We start from the raw sequence: 6784 nt of genomic DNA on the forward strand, positions 1-6784 counted from the left end.
ATACCTTGTTCCTTAAGGAAATCTATACCTTTTTTTTTTTTTCCAGCCCTTAACTTTTGATTTAAATCCACATGTAGAAAACTAGTAATTAAGACCAATCAAGACCAAGCAAGCAGTTATTAAGCTGGCCTAATTATAACCTGCTAAGCCCCAAAAGAATTAAAGCTTATTTCCCTAACAATCTATTCTAATTCTAACTCTTAAGGAGAAAAGTATAATAAAACTGATACTAATCCGACTAACTAAATGATGTAGCCATTAAAATCCATTTAAAATTTTAAAAACATTTTTTAGGAGTTATAGTCTTTCCCTAATTATTAGGCAGGGTAGACTTTCGGTTATGCGGTTTGTTCATTTTGGCCGGTATCCATGGGTATTTTGTCTGGCTATTAGGTTAGTCTCTCATTGCCCTTAGCGGTCACGCCCCAATGTTCACTCCTCTTTCCGTTTGTTTGTCCCTTTCCATGTTTCTATAAGAGTCAGAAATGGTAAATGTTAGTAAAATTAGAATGTATACATAACAGCCCATTTTTACCAAATAGGCCCTGTGTGATCTCTGGATTGTGGGGTTGGTTTCGGCTTTCGGTCATGGGGTTTTTTCTTTTTGGTGGACGTCCATATGGCATTTGCCTAATTATTTGGTTAATCTCGCGATGGCATTAATGGTGTCAGCCTTATGTTCACTCCTCTTTCCGTCTGTCTATCTTTCCCCTTACATCTGTATAGATCAACAGTTTTCAATAGTTCTATTAGTGTTTTATTTATCTAGAAACAAATTAGTTTTCCACATGGGCTTAACCTTCAAAAAGCAATTATCAAAAATAAAGCTACTACGATTAAATTAAGTACCTACACAAGCAGCCCATTTCAGAAATAATTTCAACCGTGCAATTGGCTTCCCGAGCTGGTCCTTTGGTTATGGGGTTGGGCTCGCATTCGGTCATGTGGTTTGTTCATTTTGAGTGGCATCCTTGTGGTAATTGTCTGGTTACTTAGCTAATCTTTCAATGGCATTAGTGGTTTCGGCCTTATGTTCACTCCTCCTTCCGTCTGTCTATCCCTTCCTACATTTCTGTATGGTTCGGTTATCTTCACTAGTGTTACTAGTGACACGGTTATCTACAAAAAAAAATTAGTTTCTCACATGGGCTTAAGAATTAAAATTTTAAAAGCTATATTAAAACATCAGAAGTTGCCCCTTCATGTTTTAATATTATAGCTGCAATGCTATAGAGAGAGACTTCATCTCTCTCCTCTTATCTAACACACAAAGGACCATGGGTAACCTAAGATCTCCAACTAATATCTCTTTCTCTTGGGTCTGTTCTACACGCCCTCTGTCCATATGGATATTGGTCACAGCTGTAGAGGGACATTGCACGAGTTACCCCTTGTAGCTTTCATTATCTTATGATTTTGTAGTTACCTGACAGAGCTAGAGATGGGTCTGGGAAAATACCAAGGCCCGTAAGCTTTTCTTAGCATTGTCCGCTTATAGTCATTTTCATAGTTCTAAACTTAGGAGCAGATTTAACATAGAATTAAAAAATATTTTAAAACAATAAAGCATTATTACCATAATATTAAGGCTTTCAGTGTCATTGACTACTTGTCATCACTTTTTTCCACTTAAAACATCAGTTATTTTTACATTGCATTTAACTCTTTTAAGAGTACAAGGGTTCAGCATAGTGTTTAACAAGGAGAACTAAACTACACCGCTAACAATGACATTCTTTCACTCTCTCACTAAATTAAAAGCGCGCACGCTAACAATCAATCTCAGTTTCGAGATAGTCTGGGTACTAGAGTGTGACGTTGTCGTTTGAATAAAACGTCGTGTTCAAATAATGTCGCGAGCTCGGTTAGATAAACAAACTTAACTGGTTTATCAAAGGAGTCACATAAAAAGACTCAGTTTTAGCTGTTAAAGTTTCAAAGGTGAGCTATTAATTTGCCGTTCTTCAGCTCCGTGTTTCAACATTTTACATTTCCAAGTTGTTTCATCTATGAGAAGACTTAGTGCAGCCAGCTTTAATAATGCAAAATAAGAACTCTTCTTCTGCAGGCGCCGGACACTCAGGTACAAAGAAATATAAGTTTATAAGTTGCTGAAACTGCATAGAATGATCCATGTCAGCTCAGGCACGTAGGGCCAGCTGTGGTGCTGCAGTTTGAAACGTGTGGTAGAGAGATTCACCCCGAATTTATCCATAATTTTCTCCCTCTCTAAGATGTTTACAGATTTCCTTCGTGGTTTTCGTTTGGCGTTTTTTTTTTTAACTCTCTACTGGGTCTGTTCACTGTGCCCCCGACAACATTGACAGACCTTCTGAGCAGACGTAGCTTTATTTTGCTTTAGTCACTCTACGCTGTTTCTTAATTATTTTTTTGGTGGGCTCACTAAAATATGTGCATAAGGTTTTTAATATTACTTAACATCAAGTAATAACAACGAAAGCTCGTCGCTTCTTACTCGTTCCGATAAAATAAGCGTTTTAAGTTTGCATTAAAATGTCACAAAAATCGATCCATATAAACACCTATGACTATAAACAATAGAGCTGTCCACTCGGTCGTTCAGCTGTTCATCTCGTTTTGCGGGTTCCTTCACTCGGTGTTTCGTTCGTCTGTTTTTACCGGCGAGCGCTCGGTGGATCGGTGTTCGTTAACTCATTCATTCGGCCATCCGTTCGTCCGTTTGGATGTTCATTCGCTCAGGCTTCCGTTTGTTCGTTCATTTACGTTTCTGGTTTGATCAGTTGTTCCTCCGCTTGCCCAGTTCTTTTTGCTATCCATGGGCATAAACATGTTATAAAGAATAAAATTAAACCATTTAACAGCTGTATGAAAACATTACCAAGAAGCCCTCAATTCAAAAAACAACCGGGTAATTGGCATTTGTTGCTGTTCGTTCGGTCATGCGGTCATATCTAATGTCTATATGCACAGAGGACTGAAAATTAAAACTCTAATAAGAGATACACACTAATAGCCCTTTCCAAACTAATTATAACCGTGCAATTGGCTTGTTATGCTGATCTTTCGGTTATGGGGCTGGGTCGACTTTTTATATGGGCTTAATCCTAAAAGTTTAAAAGCTATATTAAAACATCAGAAGTTGCCCCTTCGTGTTTTAATATTATAGCTGCAATGCTATAGAGAGAGACTTCATCTCTCTCCTCTTATCTGACACACAAAGACCACAAGCAAATACAAGGAACGTGTGGTTGCTTGGTTAATCCAAAACGAGGGCCTACGCGTCAGAGTTTCGAGGAATTTCAGCTTAAGATTTATTACTATCGGAAACTCTTTTAAAGTTTAAGTTCGGTCAGTTTCACATCCTTATATTTACTTGTAGGGGAGAAATATTTCCACGTGCATCTCAATGTGGGAGGCTAATGATATGTGCGCTCGCATGTTCTGCCCGCACTTAGGTTCTGGCCAATTGAATTTTGAGGTAGGACTGTCCATTCAGAAATAAAATATCCAGCAAATATGAACAATAAACAAACTTGCAAGGAGTCGAGAGTCTTATATTCACAGCGAAAAAATAGGAAAAAATTAGCTATCACAGTAGTTGACTTCGGAAAAATATTCTTGCCCAAACCAAATCACCAAACCTCACCCTCAAAAGTCAAATGGCCAGCCCCTAATGTCCCAGAGGAAAACAGGGGTATTGTGTATCCAACGAATCTTAAGTTACATTCCGTGTGTAGTCGTGCCATTTAACTCTAGTTCTGCGTTTTTAATGAATAGGCATTTTTTTTAGCTAAACTAGATTATTTTACATTAGGCAAACGTAACACTTCCTTTGTCATGGAAACCACCAATGACACCAGTGACACCGACGACACCAGTGAAACTGATGACGGAGAAGATGAGAAGAGGAGAAGAAGAGGAAGAAAAGGGACAAGAAAACAAAAGAAAAGGAAAGGTGAAAAGAGGGGTAAAGTATGGTAAGTAAAATTTTACCCTTTTCATTGTAGGCTTTCTTAATACTATTGTAAGTACTGTTGTACTGTTTAGTTTAGAGGAGAATCAATCTGATGCAAACTGGTATACCTAAAGTCTCCAGTGCGGCCGTTTTAGCGTTCTTCATGATTAATTGAGTATACAAGGCAGACCTTGTGAAAGTAACCCCACCACCGGTCTAGATAAAGTCAGTTCAGTGCATTTGGCAAAGGAGAAAGTCATTTCAAAATGTACCATATATATATAGCACAAACAATGAAAGAAATTTTATGTATATGAAATTTTATGTATAAAGATTAAATTTTCAGCTTTATTAACGTTTTTCTTCTATTATGGTTTGCCTTACAGTAACGGAACTGGATCTAAGTTTTATACACATTCAGTATAACAGTGTCCTCCGAATCTTAAACGAAGAGAAGTGCTCCCTCGCCCAGGCCATGGACTCGTATGGTGTAGCCAGAAACACCATACAAGACTTCATTACAATATGTGAACTAAAGATTATGGACAAGGAAAAGTATAAGGCGATAACAAAATTAGAGAAGGATGGTACGGAAAAGCCATCGGTCAGAACCATCGAGAAGCGCTGTAGGGCTGCCCTCTTGGAATACAAGGCACAGTCCATAAAATACAAAGAGGAAGGAAAACTTCTGCCATTTTTCCCATCGGAAAGTTTCTATGCGCACTGAAATGTATCTTAAGGATGGACGATTTTTTGTCAAGGGGAGGGGGGGAGGGTTGGAAAATTTTGAAATAAATTGTTTGCAGAGGGTATAAACACTGAAATAAATTGTATGCAAGAAAAAAACAAAGAAAAAATTGTTTCCTGGCAGTTTGGCACTTGGTCGGAGACACAAAATAAATTGTTTGCAGTAGTCCCGCATATAAAATAATTGTTTGCATGTGAAAATTTTCCAACCCCACTCGTCAAAAAAGTAATGGTCTGTCCCTTAGCTTTGTTGTTGTAAAAACTGTTACAATTTTGGCTCCATTGTAATTTCTACTTTTAAGATGACATTTCTTTATAATTAGTCAGTCATAAACTATAAGTGTTCGTAGCAACAAAAACACCATACGAGACTTCAATGGAAAATGTGAACTAAAGATTATGGACAAGGAAAAGTATAAGGCAATAACAATATTAAAGAAGGATGGTACGGGAAAGCCAGCGGTCAGAACCATCGAGAAGCGCTGTACAGCTGCCTTCTTGGAATACAAGGCACAGTCAAAAAAATACAAAGAAGAAGGAAAACTTCTGCCATTTTTCCCATGGGAAAGTTTCTATTCGCAGTGAAAACGCGGCAAAACTCCCTCATGCCCTGACTCAGGGTCGCAGGATGATATCCTTGATAGCCTGATTCAGGCATTTGTGCAGTCTAAAGAGAAATCTACTGCCATAGCAGAAACGATTGCTGGCTTGGTAGTTAACATGGCCACTGGAGGTCTTTCACCAGAAACAGTGAAAGAACGAATAGAAAAATACCACCCTCCAGAGAATGGCAAGTTCCTATCGCTTACTACAATTAATGAGGAGATTTGGGGATTTGCCCTCACGCCGCAGCAGAACAGTTGACCTAGCTTTCCAGCGGAAGCAAGAACTGCTTGTTCAGAGCTTATCAGTCCTGTCTATCTTAGGTGACCTGCTAGCTTTCCAGCACGTGCAAGAACCGCTTGTTCAGAGCTTATCAGCCCTGTCTATCTTAGGTGACCAGCTGGTGAAGGATCTTCACACTGGAACAACGCCAAATACACGTAAGATTTTTGATCATGTCGTGGATAGCATTGCTCTTCTTGCTAATGTGAATTTAAAACTCAAGATGAAGCGACGAGAGCTCATAAAACCTGACCCAAATCCTCCATACACAAGATTATGTAAGGATGAAATTAAACCATCAACGAAGTTTTTTGGTGATTACCTATCAAAGCATTTGAAGGAAATTTCTGAGGCAAAGAAAGTAGGCCGCCAAATGCAGAAAACCTCTGACACTCCAACATCAAGCCATGGTTTCACGAAGGCAGGAAGACAAAAAATTCACCACTCAAACTTTAAGCCTTATGACAGACCATATGACAGAACATCAAGTCAGAAAACACCTAAGCAACGTCCTCTTTTAGGATACAGCCGGGCACACAAGAGTGCCCAGAAAAAGCCCAGCCAGTTCAACTCCAAAGACCGGTAAAAACACAGGTAAGGGAACATCTGCCACCAGCTATTGATAAAGAACATCTATCCCGAATGGTTGTTAATGTCTTAGCTTGGACATACTGAAAGCGATCACATAGGTAGTTTGTCATCCAATACAAAATTTTAAAAACCAAATTTATTGTGTATATAGGCATGGAGATGTGGTTTGCAAAACTGCAGCAGTGATTGGTCCAGACAAAACTGCAGATAAGTGGGCAAAGATCAAGCCACTTGTAGTCAATGCTGGATATCCCAGGGACAGAATGGTACCACTGTGGAACTTAATCAATAAGTACCACAAAGATTAATTCCCAAATTTGATTACACTTGCATCTCTGGGTTTAATAGGTCCTATACAAACAGCAAATTGCGAGCGAGGGTTCCGTCTTCAGAATAGCCTCAAGACGTCTGTCCCAAACAGACTTGGTTCTGAAAGAGTTTGTCACTTTATAGTTGTCTCTGTTGGAGGGGAAGATCTTGAGCAATTTGGCTTTCCATCTGCCTTGCAGCATTGGAGAAAGAAGGAGGATAGGAGGATCTTTACAGGCTAACTCTTGAAAAACCTTTTCATTGAAGGCAAACATGATAAGAAAGCATGAAATTAAAAAAAAAAGTGTTTGAGCC

General features: G+C 38.9%; 1 pseudogene; it reads left to right on the forward strand.

The window, feature by feature from the left end:
- Positions 1-4307: 4307 nt before the first annotated feature.
- Positions 4308-6468, forward strand: LOC146471195 (uncharacterized; annotated as a pseudogene).
- The last annotated feature ends 316 nt before the right edge of the window (positions 6469-6784 follow it).

The sequence above is a fragment of the Pavona decussata genome, unplaced genomic scaffold (assembly GCF_977016875.1).
Source record: "Pavona decussata unplaced genomic scaffold, jaPavDecu1.1 SCAFFOLD_106, whole genome shotgun sequence".
Classification (NCBI taxonomy): Eukaryota; Metazoa; Cnidaria; class Anthozoa; order Scleractinia; family Agariciidae; genus Pavona; species Pavona decussata.